Source organism: Pongo abelii, chromosome 1, assembly GCF_028885655.2.
Source record: "Pongo abelii isolate AG06213 chromosome 1, NHGRI_mPonAbe1-v2.0_pri, whole genome shotgun sequence".
Taxonomy (NCBI): domain Eukaryota; kingdom Metazoa; phylum Chordata; class Mammalia; order Primates; family Hominidae; genus Pongo; species Pongo abelii.
Genome location: NC_071985.2, coordinates 153,424,986 through 153,447,499, shown reverse-complemented (window position 1 = coordinate 153,447,499; position 22,514 = coordinate 153,424,986). Strand labels below are relative to the sequence as shown.

The window sequence follows — 22,514 nt, the reverse complement described above, 5'->3', positions numbered from 1 at the left end:
GCCTTTATACACAGAGAGAAATATTGTCTGGGCCCACGGAAGAAATTTGTAGCAACTGGGGAGCTACACAGTGCCTGAGACATATTGACCTCTCCCAGGCTCAAAAGTGTGTGACACAGCAGTACAGAATACAAACACCTTACAAAGACATACAACATATATAGATAGGTATATGAAGATATATTGAATGAGTTTTCGTATTTTAATAATACTGGGCATTTTTTCACCTAAAAGATGGTATTTGGATCAAATGAATATGTAACAAAAGTGACTTATTTAGTTTCTCAGAGTTTCAATCTTCGTTTATTTAAAATGAGAGAATAGGACTATAAGATCTAAGTATCCTTGTTTGAAATTCTATTACTTTATGAGAAAATCTCAACAATTACTAATACAATAGAGCAAACATAAACATATATTTGTCCTTTGGAAATCTTTGTGACATTTGAGCAGTCCAGTAAGGATTGTGTGTCTTGTTAAGCTTGCAATTACAAGAAGTGCAAATACTTTTAGATTTGTTTTGGCGTGACATACCGTACATTTCTTTTACCAATGTTGACTATCCAATGAAGTCTGGACTCTAAAATTCTTCAACATTCAAATTCACTGCCTGAGGAAAAACACATGGGTAGAACAGAGAATGAGACTATGGCATTTAATTATTAAATCAATACATGTGCCTGACTTGCAGAAGCTAGGTACAGTTTAAATCTGGTTACAAGAAGTCAGTCATCCATTTTGCAAAATTCTGAAAGCATGCAATCATATCTTTTGCATTTGAAAGCACTTGAAAGGTACAACAGTCTAGTGTATAACTAATTAACTAGAAAGGAAAACATTACATTTGCATTGGGCACATTATATGACCTTTTTCTTTTGAACTTTTCAAACAGTATTGTAGTATGACAGGCGTTTTCCTTTTACATAGTCACAGAGAGTTCTTACAGATCCTACATGAACTCACAGAGAATGGGAGAAGGAAGTTTGTGGTTTTTCTTGCTCTTCTGTCTGTAAAACAGCTGTATTTGATTCTTCTTTGTTTTGCCCTAAGACTGTGATGATTTTGCTGTGAGATTTTTTAGATACCAACAACAGTTATAAATACATATATTGTTTTAATGTGAGCTTAAAATTATGCAAGGCATGATTCTGCATACTGTATATACATCATCTTATGTAATATTCACAGAAATCCTAAGAAGTATGTATTCTTATGATACTTATTTTACAGCTATGGAGAAACTGTCAATATAATTTTCTAATGCCTCCTACCTTATAAGTATTATTAGACATCAAATCCAAAACTTTTACAGATCTCAAAGCTCATTCTCATAATCATCCATCATGGGGGCTCAGTCCTCTTTTCTGTGCATCCATCCACACGTATCTTGGCCTCTTCTAGTGCGTGGATAAATGGGAGGAGAGCTTAATTTTCAACTGTAGCTATAGAAGAAGAAAGAAGTGTTTCTCATACCACATTAAAGTCAGTTCAATAAAACTAGTATTAGTTAATTTGCTAAGATATTTTATTTCCCTTAAGCATCAAAATGACTTTTACATATATCTAGCAGAATGTTCTTACTATATTTTCTTCCATTTTCATGGGTTCAAGTGTGAAAAGTACGCAAGAAAGCTGCAGCTGTGCTTAAAACTCTCATTTTATATGTGTGGTTCTTTTGATCCTCCAATGAAAGGCCACAGAAGGAAAAAGCATGAATTTCTTTGAGAAAAATTCATTCCCCACTTGCTCAATAGATTTGAAAAATCCAGTCAAATTCCCAGGTAGGGTAGTAATATTTTCAGTAATGTTCATGTAGATTATCTCTTTCTTTGAGTTGAATAGAAACTGCTCTGTGATATGGGCAAAATATGTTTCAAACCACATAATTGGTCAGAAATGAAGAAAAAATATGTCATTATAAGGGTATCATTCTCTTTATGGCAAATAAAGGTAGAGAGGTTGACGATACAATGAAGACAAGAAATTGCACTTCTATTCTGAGTGGCTCTCTTAAATGATCTCTAGAGGCTTTACAAGAATTAAAAATTCTTAATAGCAACATCAAACTTCAGTTACTTTGGTTTAGATTTTAAAACAGAAATTGATTTAGCATTTTAGATCTCTAGTGGTGATTACTTCTGCATTCATGAAAGGTGTTGTTAGAGGCAGGCATACCATGTGACCAATATGTGCTGATACAGGCAAAGATTTTTATAGTTTCCAGAAAGTCACAAAGATGCTTCCATAACAACTGCAGGAATTGACCACCCCAATCTGTGAGAGTTGAGGATGGTAATTTAAATACATGGTTATTAGTGTAGAGAGCAGTTTGCACAAGTATCTTGGAACTGTCCTTATCTATTCTTTTCATTGTTATTGCTACTATTTTTATAGAGCCCCAGGTGTCCGGAGTACCTCAAAGGTGATGTGAAACACAATGAAACAAAACACGTCTTGCAAATTCAACCTTGTGGTTATGATTTCAAGTATCACATCTGTTCTAATTAGCTCATAAGCAGATATAGAGCCTTATGTAATAAAATATCGTAGGAGTTAGTTACATTATTCTCAGTCTCACTAAAAATAACTGTACTTGACAGTTTGAGTAGCTTTTGTGAACACTGAATATTTTTAGGAGAACATGAAAATTAGAAGAGGCTTTCTAAATATTTCCTAGTAAAACTTACTTAACAAACAATTAGGAAAAAGGACACTTAGATAAAGATAGAATAAGTAAATAAATAAATAGCTTGATATTCACATTTGGATGAATCTCTATCAATTCTCTCACATTGATAGAAAAAAAGCATAAATGTGGAGGATCTTAGGTGTTGGAATATTCAATTCTAATACATAGAATGCTCTATACTTATGAGAGAGGGGGGAGGGGGGAAGAGAAGAAGGGGAAAAAGAAGAAGAAGAGGTAGAAGAAGAAAAAGAAGAAGGAAGGAAGAGGAGGAGGAGGAGGAGAAAGAGGAGGAAGGGGAGGAGGAGGGGAAGAAGAAGAGGAAGAGGAGGAAGGAGGAAGAGCGCAGAAAATTATGGAAATAAAGAATTGATATCAGTAGGAATTAGAGAAATTTTACATTAACTTACCTTATAGGAGATGGAAACAGGACAATAATATTTAGTATATAAAATGTTATTTAAGCCTGATAATTTATAAAATAACTAATTAGACTATAATCACACTGAGGAGAGGGGCCCTAGTGATCTGCCAGCATGAAGTCCATCACAAAATAGGTAAAATTAGTGATTACCTAATGCTTGTCAAATAACATGGGGATAATAATTTGCTGCTTAAATCCCCGCAAATCTAGTTATCTTTAGACTAAGATCAAAGTTTCATGGTAAAGAATATTTTCAACAAATGGTGCTTGCACAACTGTACATCTGCATTCAAGAGAATGAAGTTGTACACTTACCTCACACTATATACAAAAATTAACTCAAAATCAATCAAAGACCTAACTGTAAGAGCAAAAACTATAAAACTCTTAGAAGGAAACAGGTGTTTTTCATCACCTTGGATCAAGAAATGGTTTCTTAAATGTGACACCAAGAGCAGAAGTAATATAGTAAATCAAATAGATAAATTAGACTTCATCAAAATTCAACTCTTTTGTGTTTATAAGATAACATAAAGGAGGTGAAAAGGCAACCTACAGAATGGGAGAAAAATTTTGCTAGTAAAATATTTGATAAGGTACTTTTACCTAGAATATATGAAGAAGATTTATAGCTCAATTATTTTAAAAAGACAGATAATATAATTTTTAAAAGTAGAAAGCATCTGAATAGACATTTCTCTAAAAAAGATAAACAAATGGATAGAACCCTTGGACATGGCAAACCAGGTTATCAAGTGCAAGGCTGCAGCTGCCTGGGAGGCTGGAAAGCGTCTCTCCATAGAATAGATAGAGGTGGCACCCCCAAAGGCTCATGAAGTTCAAATTGAGATTGTTGCCACCGTGGTTTGCCACAGTGACGCCTATACCCTGAGCAGAGCTGGTCCTGAGGGTTGTTTTCCAGTGATCTTGGGACATGAAGGTGCTGGAATTGTGGAAATTGTTGGTGAGGGAGTTACTAAGCTGAAGGCAGGTGACACTGTCATCTCACTTTGTATCCCACAGTGTGGAGAATGCAAATTTTGTCTAAATCCTAAAACTCACGTTTGCCAGAAGATAAAGTCACACAAGGGAAAGGATTAATGCCAGATGGTACCAGCAGATTTACTTGCAAAGGAAAGACAATTTTACATTACATGGGAACCAGCACATTTTCTGAATACACAGTTGTGGCTGATATCTCTGTTGCCAAAATAGATCCTTTAGCACCTTTGGATAAAGTTGGCCTTCTGGGTTGTGGCATTTCAACTGGTTATGGTCCTGCTGTGAACACTGCCAAGGTGGAGCCTGGCTCTGTTTGTGCCATCTTTGGCCTGGGAGGAGTTGGATCGGGGGTTACCATGGGCTGTAAAGTGACTGGTGCATCCCAGATCATTGGTGTGGACATCAATAAAGATAAATTTGCAAGGGCCAAAGAACTTGGAGCCGCTGAATGTGTTAGTCCTCAGGATTTTAGTAAACCCACCTAGGAAGTGCTCATTGAGATGATGAGCACTGATGGAGGAGTGGACTATTCCTTTGAATGTACTGGTAATGTGAAGGTCATGAGAGCAGCACTTGAGGCATGTCACCAGGGCTAGGGCACCAACGTGGTGGTTGGAGTAGCTGCTTCAGGTGAAGAAATTGCCACTCATCCATTCCAGCCGGCAACAGGTTGCACATGGAAAGGCATTGCCTTTGGAGGATGGAAGAGTATAGAAAGTGTCCCAAAGTTGGTGTCTGAATATATGTCCACAAAGATAAAAGCTGATGAGTTTATGACTCACAATCTGTCTTTTGATGAAATTAACAAAGCCTTTGAACTCATGCATTCTGGAAAGAGAATTCGAACTGTTGTCAAGATTTAATTCCAAAGAGAAAAATAATATCCATCTTGTCGTGATCTGATGTGAGCAGCCTAACAGGCAGGGAAAAGCTCCTCCAAGCTCACAGCCTCGCAGACCTTCAGCAGCTACTCCAGAGAATAGTGTGATGTGTGTAATTCATGAATTTCTGTAATCAAGGACAAGGATAATTTAGTCATGAACCTGTTTTCTGGACCATCCTCCACATAAATAATTGCTAGCTCGTTAAGGAATATTTTAACATAATAAAAGTAATTTCTACCAAAAAAAAAAAGACATACAAATGGCCAATAAGCACATAAAAATGTGTCCAGGCTGGGCGCGGTGGCTTACGCCTGTGCTCCCAGCACTTTGGGAGGCCTAGGTGGGTGGATCACCTGAGTTTGGGAATTCGAGACCAGCCTGACCAACATGGAATAACCCTGTCTCTACTGAAAATACAAAATTAGCCAGGCACGGTGGCGCATGCCTGTAATCACAGATACTTGGGAGGCTGAGGCAGGAGAATTGCTTGAACTTGGGAGGCAGAGATTGTGGTGAGCTGAGATTGTGCCATTGCACTCCAGCCTGGGCAACAAGAGCGAAATCCTGTCTCAAATAAATAAATAAATAAATACAATTAAAAAAATGTGTCCAATGTTATTAGCCATTAGGGAAATGCAAATCAAAACCACAATGAGATACTATCTCACATTCATTAGATTGACTAAAATTAAAAAGACAGATAATAACAAGTGTTGGTTAAGATGGAGAGAAAGTCTATTCCTCATATTGCTGGTGGGAATGTAAAATGGTGCAGCCAGTTTGCAAAACTATCTAGAAATTCTTCCTAAGGTTAACATTTGAGTTAAAATAGAGTTAACATTTGACCTAGCAATTGTACCCCTAGGTATATACCTAAGAGGAATGAAAATATATGTCCACATGAAAACTTGGACATAAATGCGTATGGTGCCATTATTCCCAGATATCCATTATTCCCAGATATGGAGATAAATTCCCAGATATCCATCAATTTATGAATGAATAAATACAATGACACATATCCACACAATGGAATAGTATCTGGCAAGAAAAAGGAAGTATTGATACTTGCTACAACATGGATGAATCTCAAAACTTTGTACTAAGTGAAAGAAGCTATTACAAAAGACTATATATTATTGCATTCATAAGAAATGTCCAGAAGAACCAAATCTATAGAAACAGAAAATAGATTTGTGTTTGCCTGATACTGGGGTGAAACGGAGAGTAACTGTTAAAGGATATGAAGTTTCTTTTTGGGGTCATGACAATCACCCCAAATATTCTAAATTGACTATGGTGATGTTGATACAACTCTGTAAATATACTAGAAACCATTGAATTGAATACTTTAAATGTGTGAACTGTACCGTATGTGAATTATGTCTCAATTGTGCTGTTCCAAAATAAAACAATGTAAATGTGTTTCAGATATTTCAATGACAGTCTGAATAGTCTCTTTTCCATGAGGAAAGAAAAACTAGATGCAAAGTATGAAGAGATTATCAAAAGATACCAACCTAAAAATAGAAATGTCATGACAACTGAATTGCTCTAGGGAAAGTTTGCAATTTTTTCAGAAAGTAACATCATCTAACATGTTAATTTTTTCTCCTTGTCAAATAGGTTTATTATATAAACAAAGGCAAGAAAAAAATGTTTCATGACATTAATCTGTCTTAGCTAGGGTTTCATAAATTTTTCATTAACTATAAATAGGGCTGGCCAAATTGTTCAGAAGATGCAAAAAAGCATCTATCACCACTTGTAGAAAAAGTTCAAATGTAATGGTCTTCTGACTGGATCATAGAAATCATTTTAACATGCAATATGCATCATATTGGGAAACTTGGTGGAACTTAGGGGTCGAAACAAAAAAAAAAAACAAGTTAGAAGAGCATGATAATAAGAACACAAAAAATTATATAAATTGGATAAGGCCATAAGAAACACAGAGGGGATAATTATGAAAGTTGTATAGCACCACCCGCTAGACCAAAAAAAAAAAAAAAAAGTCTAGCTGCTACTGGCAAGCTATGAAACACAATGAAGAAACATATTTTCCAACATACTCATATGCATGAAAGACAATAACACTATCCCATCTGTGGTCTGTTATGTCATATTGCAATGTCGTAGTTATTCTGGGTTTGGAGAGGGCTCCCTCAACAGATGGACCTACAACCTGCCCCACAACACATTCTTCTGAGGTAGAAGAAGTACATTAGAGCTCAAATGACATTATTTTTCATATACAGCCATATACTGGAAATGAAACAACAGATTGGAGTGGAAATGGAGATGTTAGTAGGTGATAAGGACCCCAAAAATCACAAATTAACATTTATGTAATCATAAAGCATAATATAATGTAATCGGTTATAATATATTGATTGTACCTGACAACTGTGGACACTTTTATAGTTTTCAAAGTGTTTCCAACTCCTTCATTAGATTCACTCTCACCTAAAAAGCAAAGCTGAGCATTTTACAAATAATGCAAAGAAGGCTTAAAGAGTTCAATTATGCTTCTGATACTGGAGTAGGAGTACCCATGTATGAGGAATGATGCCAGTGGGAAATGCAATGCCATATGAGGAAAACGGAAAGATGAAGCATTTTCTTAGAGCTTTAATTCTGCATCAATACAAATAGAATCTTGTCTGGTTCAAGGGGTGTGTGTGTGTGTGTTTATTATATCATGAAATATAATTTATTGTTTAATAATAAATACATATGTATCACAATTCCAACTATTTTATATATATATTCCAACATACACATATATATTTCCCCAATTCCATCGTGAGCTCCCAAGTCGAAGCAGCATCGTCTCCTAAAGCAGAGCCTCGTTAATCTCTTTCCTTCATTCTTGCTGCCTCCCATTTCAGTCTCTTTCCCATGTAGCAGGCAGAGTGACGTTCAACCTGTAAGTTAAATGAACGCACATCTCTGTTCAATATCATCCAATATCTTTCTATCTAACTCAGAGTCAAATCCAAAGTTCTTAAGATGACCTAAAGTTTTATACCATATGGATCTCTAATAATGTTGTGACCTCAGCTCCTATCCCTCAGTCCTCTCCAACCTCCAATTATGATCCTCCAATATATCTTGAATGTTCCCACCTCGGTAGCTTGTCACCGTTCCCTCTACCAAGGATACACTTCCCCTCATATCCACGTGGTTCTCTACCTTACTTTATCTGAAATGCTTTCCCTGAGCTCCCTATCTAAATACTAGACAGACAAACACAATTCTTTAGTTTGTTCTATTTATATGACTTAGAACTATCGGAAACTCTCATTTATCTATATCTTATCCGTGTCTGTTTCCACTGCTAGAAATAAGCTCCATGTGGGCAGGCCTTCGGCCTCTTTTATTCACTGCTTTATCCTCAAAGCTTAAAATTATTCTTGAAACAAAATGACATTAAGTAAATTTTTATTAAATGAATGAGTGACAAGCAATAATAACAATACAAAATAATAGTAATTATATCTCTTATTCTGCTTCTCACAACAACACTCATCAGTAGAAATATTTAATCTCATTTTTACAGCCAAACGAATTCAGGCTCAGAAAAGTTAAGTTGTACACCCAACAACTCAGAGCTCTATAGCTCAACTTTTACTCAGATTTGAATCTGATATCACTGACACCTGTCTTCAAGTCATTTCTTTAAGTCCTGAGGTTCCTTGGACATTCCGTATGAGCTGCTGTCATCCTTAAGGGAAGGGCTAGCTGTGGGGTTTCAGGTTCCATTGCTGCCATTTCAATCAAGTGTCTGATTCTTCTTTAAGATATGAAGGCTTCGTTAAGATTTCATTTAAAGTACTTTTTTAAAGTATTGTTTCCAAGACCTATAGAAAGTGGTCATGTAGTATATGGCATTATATAGTGTGTGGTATAAAAATACATATAAATGATTTATTTACTAGGTAATTGGCATGTTTATTTTGCACCCCCAATGAGGAAAAGAGTAAACTTTTTCTTCTTTGTTTTTCTTCCCCTCTAGTGAATGTTAATTGTGTAAAACACTGCACTTGGTGCTATGGAATATGCAGAGTTGAATAAAACATGCTCTCTTGAGTACTTATATACAAACTAGAAATGTAAAATAAATTGTTAGATATATCATTTACATTTTGTAATATATCTCAGAAGAATTTAACTTGAAATCAGGATATGGAAATCTTAACTTCCTAGAGCACAATCTGAAAGTCAGAGGAAATTTAAGATTTTCAGAACTAAAATATCTGATATATAATCAGTGCATGAGAGTTCATATTTATACCTGGAAGACGCCCTCATTCTGTCTGTTAGGGGCTGCTGATTCACACCTCACACACACTTGAAACATGTTTCTTTCTTTTCTTCCTCCATTCTTTCCTTTCTTCCTTTTCCTTTTTCTAATTCAGCATAATGGAAGAATACAATTAAAAGTGGGGAGAAGACAGCTAAATTAAGTTCCTACACATGAGTGGAATATAAGAGCTGATAACCTGGTAATGAGAGAGCTGGAAAAAAAAAAAACCTTGACCAATGAGCCTCCATACCACCACAATATACAAGAAAATATGTTCACATCTCTATTTGCAGATAGGGAGTTAATAGTTAAAATAACATGTTTTACTAAGTGTTAGAATTTAAATGGGAAATCTCAATATTTGACAATATCTTCACAAGACAACTTTTTTTGACCAATATAGATAAGTGAGATGTCATAGTTTTGTGGGCATGTAGAAGTGTGTATATTCCACTAATAAATTCAATCCTTTGATGAGCTATTTCAAATGAATAAAACAGTTTATTATACATAGATATATAGCACTACATTATAAATCTTTCATGCATGATTTTATTACTTTTATTTTCATGTTTACTGGGTAACGTTGTAAAATAATGGCCCTGTTAAGGTAATTAATGTTGAATTACAGTGGAAATCCAATTGAATTACTTGTGACATTCACATTAATACTAAATGAGTTCACTGTGATTAATGCTGTTACATAGATACTAGAGGAATTAATATTGATTAGACAATTATTTTAAAGTGTTGCTGTTTATTGCAATTTATACCAACTTCTTTTTTGAGTAAACCTTCCTTTAGTGATGGCATCCAGTGCAAACTGTGTAATCATCCAGGGAGCCTGAATGATGGGCACACAGTTTTGTGTTGTGTTGTGTGTTGTTTGTTGCATTTAAAATGGCAAAATATGAAACTTTCTTTTGCTCTGACCTCCTTAGTGATGGCCTACTTATACTCCCTAAACATACCAATGTTTTTTTAACAAGTTCTGAATCATTGCCTGTAACTTTTCCCAGATTCAGTGTGCCCCTGAATCCTATGTGTGGTTGCCTAAGATCTACCTGTTCCTTAAGATCTGTCACGTTCAGTCACCCATTTGGCACTTTTTAAACCACCCAGTTAAACTTAGTTACAGTACAGTACTTTATAAGTGCTAGAACACTAGCATATCATTTGAGGTTTAGGATATGATACCCTAATATGATGTTCACATTTTAATATATACTTATATAAATATATCACACATAAATATTTTCAACAATAGGTGTTTTTATATAGCATGGTTTACTTTTATAGCAATTATTAAACAATTTGTACTTATATTATATAGGCACATTCAGATGACTTCCCAAAGATGGTAGAAAATATTGATAGTTATATCTGTTCTTGTCATTTATCTATGAGACTGTCTTGTGGGAATGGAGAGAATGAGAATCAATTTAAGCTCCACCCTTCTGATCTTCAGACAGAAAACTGTGAGGATCAAAAGTATATCTGAACCTCAGTATCTTTTGTGAAAATATGTAATAAGTAATCTTGTCAGGTAGTTACACCAGAATTGTGCAGATCTTTTGAAAAATAAATTAAATAAAATAATTTGAAACTATTAATTAAATAACTATGGAAGCTAAAACTTTTTTTTTTTTTGAGACAGAGTCTCGCTCTGTCACCCAGCCTGGAGTGCAATGGCATGACCTCGGCTCACTGCAACCTCCACTTCCCGAGTTCAAGAGATTCATCTGCCTCAGCTTCCTGAGTAGCTGAGATTACAGGCATGTGCCACCACGCCCGGCGAATTTTTTTTTTTTTTTTTTTTTTTTTGGTATTAGTAGGGATGGGGTTTCTCCTTGTTGTCCAGGCTGGTCTCGACACTTGACCTCGTGATCCACCCGCCTCAGCTTCCCAAAGTGCTGGGATTACAGGTGTGAGCCACCGCACCCAGCCACTAAAACATTTTTATGCAGAAACAGCTGGTTATATATGTCAGATGAAATTTCTCTTCTTAATAAAACTTGTGAGCAAATTTTCTCCATCAGATCCTGATACCAGGGAAAGGTTTCCTGAACAGCATAAGGAGAGCATTGAGAGAGGCTTACCTTCTGTAGTCTATCAGTCAGAGTTCAAAAAAAATTTTATGTATACACATACATAGACACACACACACATATATACACACATACAAATAACATGACACAAAAACACATAACATGTATACATGAACACATATATCAACATGTGTGCATATTTACAGATACCATTTTTTTTAGGAATTAACTCATGTGGTTGTGAAATTTGTATGGTAGGCTAGCAGGCAGAAGTTGACACTTCAGGGTTGAAGCAGAATTTCTTCTCAGGGAAATCTCAGGGTTTTTTCTTAAGGCCTTCAATTGATTGGATAAGGCCCACACATACCATCAAAGGGTAATCTACTTTACTTAAGGTGAACTGGATTGTAGATTTTTGCCATATCTATAACATATCTAAGCAGCAACATCTAGGTTACTGTGTAATTGAATAACTGGGCACTGTAGCCTAGGTAAGTAGACAGATTAACCATCAGACCTGAAATGGCAATATATCTGGTTGGAATAGAAGTCTCTTCTTTTCTTTTTTCTTTTCTTTTCTTTCCTTTCCTTTCCTTTTCTTTCTTCTTTCTTTCTCTCTTTCTCTCTTCTCTCTTCTCTCTCTTTTCCTTTCTTTCTTCCTTCCTTCCTTTCTTCTTTCTCTCTCCTTCCTTCCTTCCTTCCTTCCTCCTTTCCTCCCCTTTTCTTTATTTTTATTTTGTTTTTCTTAATATTATGATTATCAGGGTTTATTTCTGTTTTAACATTTTTTAACATCCTTTTATAGAAGTTAAGATATTGATTTTGGTAACTTGGCTTTTGCCAATTGGGATACTTTTTCTTAGCAACAGATATGTATATTTTTCAAAATAATTAGTTGTCTGTCTTAGCAACTATTTTTTTCACTATGGTCAATGATGCCTTGCTTTTTCTGCCATAAATAGTATATCATTAATTTCAAATATTGTAAAGAAAAGACAAGTTACTGTTTAACTTCCTTATCTCATTAACATCACAGCAAGTGCTGGTAATAATGGTAGATATGTATAATGATCAAATGATGAATAATCTGTATAAGAAGCAGATAAGAGATACTCTGATATTATGAACATGAGAATAATTTTGGGTACATACGATAATTAAAGCCAACAACTAACTGGCATTCTTTATAGTCATATTTGGGGCTTTAGATACTTTCTTATAAATATTTGAAAGCCAGAGAACTTTGCTTACCAAAATATATTCTCAGGAAAAGCTTCATTATGTAGACTGATTTGCATTTTTTATTGATTCTCTTTTTCTCCAGGCTTTAATAGATTTACTGAAATTAACTGTGTTTCCCAACATCACAGAGTTGGTCTAGAAAATTTTGAAATATTCTTATTGTTCTCAAAGGAAAAAATGCAATCACTCACTCAAATGCTCTCTGCTTGTGTCCATGTATAATTCCTCAATTTAACTTCAAGAACTGTTTAGTGAATTTCCATAGATACCATAGTTTATTGCATTTTTCTAGCCAGGAGTATATTTAAACTGAAAGTAGTTTGTCTTGGTGTCACAACAGAAAACTGTTATTTCCCTTGTCTTTGCATGATCATGATGCAGTGAATAAAAAGATTTTTTAAAAAGAGAGAACTATAAACGGCAAAACCCAGAAGGGAATGCCTTCAGGCCTTACACCATAATAGGAACATCTATAGAAAGAAGCCATTCAAAGATTATGCTCAATTTCAATAAAAATAACTAGCACTGGAAAGTGGAAAAAATTTGTAATACATCTCTAAAATTTGGATTATGTCATAAGTAATGGTTATAAAATATATAAAATCAGTATCAGTCTAGTCCACAAGAGAATAATATTTACAACTTTTTTTAAAAAAGAATAAACTGAAGAACATTGAAGCAAGCCTGCTTCCTTTGAAAGCAGGATCCTTATCTCCAAAGCATAACTGCTTTTTCTACAAATCTTATAATATCTTCTTCGGCACATGTGCAATAGCTGATCTTAAAAGATACATAGCATTATGTGGCTGAGTATCTTTGGGAAAAATCCAGCTCTTTAAGTTAAAATATAGTTTGAGGCTTATCAGGTGGTATTTATGGCATATCTTGTTGGAGGGGGAAATTATCGTTGCTTCCATTAGTGATTAGTGTACCAGAAGTTAAACCTTTTATGCCTTAAAGAATTCATTCTGTTATCATTAGCTTATTATTATTTCATCCTCTTCCTTTAGTATTATCAGTACACTGACTGCTTTCATTTCATCAAGTTAATGCACCAGATGCTAGTGCGATATTTTCCCCCATTATTGCGTAAACTAGAATTTTTCCTTAAACATCCTGGTGAGTGAGTGAGTCAAAAAGAAAGTGTCTCTCATTTTCTGACTATTTCTTTCTTCAAGAATAGGTGAATGAAGATTTGCACCATTTGTTTATTAGTATTATTATTATTATTTTGCTAAGTAGGCAAAGTTGTGCTTTGCCAATAATGCATATAATATCACTATTACAAAAACTTTTTTTTTGGAGGGGGCATGGTACAGACTATTCTGCTCCCTTTCCTATAAAAAAGTTGCCTCTGCCATGATGTGCCTCAAGACTTCTCGCACATCTACAGTGAGACTGTCTTCTTTAGACAAAATCGGCTTTCCATCTTCCTTGAAAATTCTCATTCTGGAGTATTTGACTTCATTATTAATCATGTTTAGCCTTTTATAATTTTATTAGTGGCAATAAATAACAGGACTGTGTTCAGGATAACAGGTAATATCACCCTCAAAACGACCATTGCATGAAATGGTTGTTTTGTCACCTGGTATGTTGTTAAGTCACCTTGTATAAGGATATCCTTGCTAATATTTCCAGTCCATTTTTTCTTTGGATAGATGTAAAAAGTGGATTTTGTACATTTAGTTGTGTTTCTCATATAGTTTATAAACATGTGTAGCGATATTGAAAAAATAGAACCCACTGTCTAAAAACCTACGGTTGTTGACTTGGATTACATACATTTCTATTTTTCAAGTAAAATAACTCTCATTAACATAGCTTATGAGGCCTATCATTAACTGACTCCTGCCTCTGCCTTCAGTCTCTGCTCCCACCTGCACTCCCCATCCCCTACTCTGTGTTTTCCAGTCACATGGACTCACTTGCACTTCCCAAAGTCTCCAGGCTCTCCCTGCATTCTGGCCTGTGTATACACCATTCTTTCTGAATGTAACATGCCTTTCCCTCCTTCTTTGGCAGTTTAATTCCTCTTCATTCTTAGCTGTAAGCATGGAAGTAGCTTCCTTAGAAGAGTGTTCTTTGTCCTCTCAAGTCCAGGTTAATTGAATCACCTTGGTCTTTCTGGCCCCTTTTGTACCCACTTGGGTTACCATACTAATCTCATTAAATTGGAACTGCCCATGTGTCTTTATAGTTGGCCCCTCTATACTTAGCACTTAGCACAGGGCCACAGACATTGTAGATAAGATGGGAAAGAATCACTGATGAATGAATGAATAGTCTTTGCATTGTAGTATGCTATAGTGCTACACACGAGCAGATAATGTCCTTTCGCTCTATCATTATAACAAAATACATTCTCATTTCCGTCCACTTCTTGATTTGATGTGTTATCCAAAAGTATTTTGAAGCCATGGTTATGGGAGGTCACACCCTAGTCTATGCTGAGCGTTGATTTAAAAATACACTTAATAAAAAGTGTTCAGAAGCACATAGTAATATTTTTGGAAAGGATTTTCTTCTCCTCTTTTATCCAATTAATGAAGCATTTGTATCCATGGTACCCCTCCTGTTAAGTGGTTGGCTTTCTTCTTTAACTTTAATTAAGTGTCTTCAGTTAAAGAAGACTTTTAAAATTTGTTTTTAATCACAAACAAATGAAAAATGTCTAAATTCCTTCGAGGTATTTTTCTAAGTCTTCCGATTATATTTAAACAAAACAGGTAGTCGAAGCCTTGGCCCACTCTTTCTTGGACTTGGCCTCTTGAGATACTTCCTGAAATTTCTAGTCACCATTTACCAGGAAGTACCTGACTGTAAAAACAGAGGGTTTCACATCTAAACATTTATTACGTGAAAGGAAACTGCTACTCACATTGAACTTAGCTGTAATACTGTTAGCAGAAGTTAATCTGCAGAAGAAGCACTTCTAATTAGAGACTGAAAGCAATCTACAAAGATGTTCACAAACTATTTCTGAGGGTAAATTGCTTCGTATTGCTCAATTTTGTATGTTTTCCCATCTTCATAAACATGGGGATTCTATAGTTCTTTCTTCCAAGAAAAAAAATCTAAATGAATACTATGGCATTGCTCTATTGCTTGCAAACTGAACTTTGTGATCCTTCAGTGGATGCAAAGCAATTCTTGGTCAATGAATAGTATCAAGTATCGAGATAAACAAAATATTCTATGTATTCTGCGTTCTAACACTACTCAGGTAGAATGAGAAGCTTGAACATTATATTTTAAGATCACTAACAATTGTGTATGGTATTGACATGATAAATTAGTTTCTCAGGTTTTTTTTTTTTAAGAAATACACTTTCAAGTGAGACCATAACCAAGTTTTAACTATATATTTCCCTTGACTGTACCCGATCTATACTCAAATCATATAAAATTATACAACAAAATGCTTAAGATGAATTTGGCCTTAACTTCAGATGAAAATAAATGAAAACTACCCAGATGTGGCTTCTAAATAGTCCATGTGTTCTCTGTTCTGGCAATGCCAATATCTTTTAGGAATTTATAATAGCGTATTCCTTAAGTTAAATACTTCATGTTGTAAATTGTGAATCTAAAATTCATTATTCCACACTCAGATACACTTTAGCATCATTTATAATTGGTCTCTTCTGAGAAGCTCTTATGTATTTGATAAACCATGCACTTCGGTGGTTTATTTTATTTTATTCTATTTTTATAACGTTTTTTCTCTGCTAATTTTCTTGAAATATTGGTTTATTCTTGCTTTCTTGACTTTCTTACTACTCTCTTCTCATTAATGGCTCCAATTTTTGGTTTTTGTTCTTTATCATCTTTAACCTTTCTAAAAATTTGGCCCTGTGGATCGCCCCTTGACCTCTATAACACTACTTTCTCTCAATTTTCTTATTTTACCTTACTGGCATTTCTTTGTTCATATTCTTCTGAATCACAGGGATTCTCAGAGGTTTTATTCCATTTTCTTTTTTTGTCATGCTCTGATTCCATTTAGACTAGACCATCATTTAATCAAAACAAATGCAGGAAATAATGTAAGTTCACAGGGACAAGCCTGAAAAGTGTTAGGCAGGTTCCAGGCCTCAACCACATTTCTGGACTCAGAATAGAACTGAGAAGTTCTATTTGGACTCAGAAGTCTCAATAGAGCATTACAGTGCTCCACAGACTCTGCTACAAAGACCTGACTAAAGCAATGTGGCATAAAGGAAAGTTAAGGACACATGCCATATTTGACACCAAGCTGACAGCATTAACACTGATCTCAGATCCCATGCTAGTATGTATGAGATTATTACAGGCTGCCAACCATACTTAAGACTAATGCAAAATTTACACAGGGTTGAGTTTTCTGGCTGAAAATATAATAACATAGGGTCAGGATGATGTAAAAGCTTAGACTTCTGCAACGCACTCCATTTTGTCTATAACCGTTCAAGATTGCTTTAGTTATCTATTACCATGTAACAAACCACTAACTCTTAGTGATAAAACAAAATAGCTATTTTTATTCTCTCATTTTCCTGTGGTTTGACTTGAATCAGCTGCGTGGTTATTCTGCTCTATGTGATTTCAGCTGGCACTACAATCATCGGGAGGCCCGACTGGACTGGGATATCAAAGACTCACTCCTGTGACTAGTAGCTGGTGCTGGCACTCTGTGAGTAGCTCAGCTGGGTCTAACAATAAGAGTGTGACAGTTCCCTTCCACATGTTCTTTGATGGAGTGAGGCCTTCTCATCTGACTTTATTAATCATGTTTAGCCTTTTATAATTTTATCATTGGCAATAAATAACAGGACTGTGTTCAGGATAACAGGTAATATCACCCTCAAAACAACCATTGCATGAAATGGTTGTTTTGTCACCTGGTATGTTGTTAAGTCACCTTGTGACTTAACATATTGTTAAGTCATATTGTTCATATTGTGACTTAATGAAGTCAAACCAGCATGGCAGCTGGTTTCCAAGAGAAAGTGTTTTAAGAGTGCGAATGCAGAATCTGTAGATCTCTTCAGACGCAAGCTCAAAGTTACAAAATGTAATTTTTTTTGCTTCATTCTCAGACTTCATTTCTTAATGGAAGAAGTGATAAGAAATTTATAGTCACCTTTAATCCACTATATATACATAGAGAATTCAATATTCTGGGACTATCATCTAAACATTTTATTTTTATATTTTCAGATTGGTCTAAATTATATAATAAAAACATTTTAGGGGGAGCCATATGACACTGCTGAATTATTGTAAATTAAAATCACGTTGCTTTAATATATATGTGTGTGTATGTATGTGTGTGTGTGTGTGTGTGTGTGTACATCTGCTACTTGTTATAAGTATGCTACACTTCCTTTTTTATTTTTGAATGTATGTTGGATCAATAAGTTGTGCTTCTTTCCAAAAATCATTTGTGCTGAATTTTTGGCAAAGCCAATTATCACTGAGTTAACATTATCAAGTAAATGTTATGAATAATGTAAATTCACAGGGATAAGCCTGAATATATATGCATTAACTATAATATATAAAATACATCAAATTTATTAGTTATCTTGTAAAATGCATTTTCTATCCTAATAGCTATAATTCTCAGAACATTGAAATATGAATAAGTTTTTCAAAGATATCTAAAAAGATAATGCAAAACAAAAATGAAATTTATATTTTTTAATTTTCAAGACTATGACATCTTCTGTTATCATTATTATATTACTATCATTTCTTCCTGCCTCATGTCTAATGTAATTATTTAATTAGGCATTTTAGACATTAAAGGGTATATAAATTTTAAATAACATGTAAAATACATTTCTATGGAAAGTACACAAATTCTTAAAAGATAAGGAAGAACTTTACATTTCCACAGATCATTTTCTTGTTTTTAAAAGCTCTTTTTAAATATTTGTATACATTTAGGGAGTAAAAGGGCAGTTTTGTTACATGGATATATTGCTTAGTGGTGAAGTCTGGGCTTTTAGTGGCGCCATCAGCCAAATAGTGTAAATTGTATCCATTAGGTAATTTCTCATTCCTCAGCCCCCTCCCACCCTTGCACCCTTATGAATCTCCAATGCCTATTATTCTGCACTCTATGTCCGAGCTTACACATTATTTAACTCCGACTTGTAAGTGAGAACATGCAGTATTTGACTTCTTGTTTCTGAGTTATTTCACTTAAGATAATGGCTTGCAGTTCCATCTATGTTACCGCAAAACACATGATTTTTTATGGCTGAATACTATTCCATTGTATGTGATGTGTACATATATCACATACAATGGAGTAGTAGATAGATATAGATATAGACATTTTCTTTATCCAATCATCTGTTGTTGGACACTTAGGTTGATTTCATATCTTTGCTACTGTGAATAGTGCTGCTATTAAAGATATCATTGCAGATATCTTTTTAATATGATTTGTTTTCTTTAGGTTAGATATATAGTAGCAGCATTGCTGGATCAAATGGTAGGTCTATTTTTAGTCCTTTGAGAACTATCTTTCCTGTTTCCCATAGAATATTACTAATTTACATCCCCACCAACAGTGTATAAGCATTACCTTTTCTCTACATCCTCACCACCATCTGTTAGCTTTTGACTTTTTAGCAATAGCCATTCTGATGGTGTAAGATGGTATTGTATTGTAGTTTTAATTATCATTTCTCTGATGAAAATTAATGTTGAGCATTTTTTCTTATGCCTGTTAGCCATTTGTATGTCTTCTTTTGAAAAACGTCTGTTCATGTCCTTTTTTACTTTTTAGAGGGATTATTTTGATTTGTTTATTGTTGAGTTCTTTGTAGATTCTGTATATTAATCTTTTGTCAGATGCATAGTTTGTGCTATTTTCTCTCATTCTGCAGGTTGTCTGTTCATTTGATGTATTATTTATTTTGCTGTGCAGAAGCTTTTTAGTTTAATTAAATCCCATTTGCCTCTTTTTGTTTTTGTTGATTTGCTTTGGAGCTCTTAGTCGTGAATTATTTGCCTAGAAAAATGTCCAGAAGAGTTTTTACTAGGTTTTCTGCCATTATTTTTATAGTTTCAGGTCTTATATTTAAGTCTGTAATCCATTGTGAGTTAATTTTTTCCCCAACATTTTCAACCTCTTCATCGAGAACACCTTGAGTTAATTCTGCATATGGTGAGATGTAGGGGTCCAGTTTCATTCTTCTGCATATGGCAATCCAATTGTGTTGGCACCATTTATTGAATAGGATGTCCTTTCCCCAGTGCATGTTTTTGCCAACTTTGTTAAAGATCAAGTGGCTGTAGGTGTGTGGCTTTATTTCTCGGTTCTCTATTCTGTTTCATTGATCTATGTGTATATTTTTATACCAGTGGCATGCTTTTTTGATTACTCTAGCCTTTTAGTATAACTTAAAGTCAGGTAATATAATGCCTCCAGCTTTGTTCTTTTTATTTAAGATTTCTTTTGGTTACTTAGGCTCTTTTTTCCTTCCATATGAAGTTTAGCATTATTTTTACTAATTCTGTGAAAAATGTAGTTGGTATTTTGATAGGAACTGAATTGAATCTGTAGATTATTTTGGGTAGTATGGTAATTTTAACAATATTGTTTGTCTGGATCAATAAGCATGGGATGTTTTTTCATTTGTTTGTGGCATCTATAATTTTTTTCATCACTGTTTTCTGGTTTTCCTCGTAGGGATATTTCACCTCTTTAGTTAAATACATTCCTGGGATTTTTTTTTTTTTTGGTAACTATGTAAATGGGATTGACATCTTTATTTGGTTCTCAACTTGATTGTTATTGGTATTTAGAAATGTTACTGATCAACAAACTAGGCATAGAATGATGTACCTCAAAATAATAAAAGCCATATATGATGAACCCATAGCCAACATCATACTGAATGGGGAAAATTGAAAACATTCCCCTAGGAACTGGAACAAGACAACAATGCCCAGTGTTATCACTTCTATTCAACTGAATACTAGAAATCCTAGCCAGGGAAATCAGGCAAGGGGAAGAAATGAAAGGCATCCAAATAGGAAAAGATGAAATCAAACAATCTCTGTTTGCTGATGATATAATCCTATACCTAGAAAACCTTAAAGACTTCTCCGAAATACTCCTAGATTTGATAAATGAATTCAGTAAAGTTTCAGGATGCCAAATAAATGTACAAAAATCAATGCTACAGATCATTTTTACCATTTGAAATTCCTTTAAAGCATAAATTTTGATTTAGATTTAAATTCAATTTCTCATTTATGAATCTTCGAATTAACGAGGACATTGAAATCAAGAGGACAGTCTTCAAGCTATGAAAAGACTTCTTTAATTTACTACTTCCTTATATAATGGATTGAGGAGAATTATTCTTTCCATGAAGTTGTCTGAGAAGGAAAAGCAGCTTCTGCCTCCTTTTTTGTGTGTGTGTTCTCATCATAGCCATACCTAAATGTTTCTTGTACGTCTAGACTTAAATGAGTATTAGAGCTGAGTTAATTTTTGTAACACCATTGATTATTCAATTGGGAGGGATGTCAATTTCTAAGTGACTCAAATTTTCATTGCTATTTTTAGATTTCCATAGTATTATTAATATAATAGCAGCATATGAACTTATAATAAAGATCTATTTTCTGAAATAAATTAAAATAAAACTAAGGTTTTCAAAGACATTTTCTTGAATACTTTTAGTCCTAAGACATTAGTCTTTTAGTTAAAGAACAACCTTAGTAAACTCAAATGAATGAAGGAACCTTTATAAGATAATGTTAGATTGATTGTAGTCTTGAATATTTTTCTTATTTAAAGCCAACCAATTGACCAGAACTAAGGACAGTCCCAAAATATACCTGCTCTTACATGCCTTTGTGATTTAAGACAATTTAATCACTTTTCCTTTGTGTGTGTGTGCGTGTGTGTGTAGCTATATGGATTGCTATGTAGACAGACAGATACTTTATCCCTTAAATTGTGTTGTCCTTTTGTATCCTCCACTGTCTGGTAAGCTAGTTTAGTGCTTAATAGCAGCATAGTCTCTATGTGTTGTTATAAATCATTCACTGGAATCTCTAATGTTAAAATATCAGGGCTATTTGGCACAAGAGACTGGTATAATCCAAAATAGGGAAAGCTTATATTGTATTACTATTATGACTAGCTTTGGGCAGTGAAAAAATAAATTTAATTAGTATTACAAAAATGCAACCCCTGTGGTTTACCCTGAATTGTACATATGACAAAATATCTCAGGCAATTAACCTGGATGTGACAGATACAGGGCATGCCATATGACAATGTATGAAAGAATGCTATTGCCCTATTTATAATTGTCTAGTAAATGATGTCTAGAATTCTAAGCATAACAATAGTTATTAAATACACTTGAATGAAACCAAAATACTTTGTAGCCAGTATACATCACCATTCTTTTCTTTTACAAATAAGATTCTCTTGCCATATAGTCTGTTTTTCCAAAATCAACAGCATTCTTGTAACAACTCCCTCCCCATCCTCTTCGTGGGAAGATTCTGTACCTAGATTGTATTCTGTTCATAGAAACTTTGAATTTTCAACCTGTGTTGTTTTAGAATCCAGATGCTTCATTTGTCAATTTTAAACTCTCATTTTTATCCAACTCTTATTACTTTAAAAAATGCTTGGAGTTGCCAAAAAGTTAGTTTAGTAAGTGGTAGTATTTGTTAGAGTGCTAGATGAACAACCAGTTGACTATAACCTAATATATAGTTAAATTTGTGAAAAGAAAATATTAAAATCAGTAATTTTAGTAAAAAGATTTTTTAAATAACTTGTAAAGAGCCCTGTTATGTATGACTGCAATAATTAGCCAAGTCACTTTATATCTAGAGAAGCTGAAACTAATTGCCTGGTTCCATGTATTCTCAAATATTGAGGAATTT

General features: G+C 34.3%; 1 pseudogene; it reads left to right on the top strand.

The window, feature by feature from the left end:
• Positions 1–3,846: 3,846 nt before the first annotated feature.
• Positions 3,847–4,976, top strand: LOC100462044 (alcohol dehydrogenase class-3-like; annotated as a pseudogene).
• Positions 4,977–22,514: the final 17,538 nt, after the last annotated feature.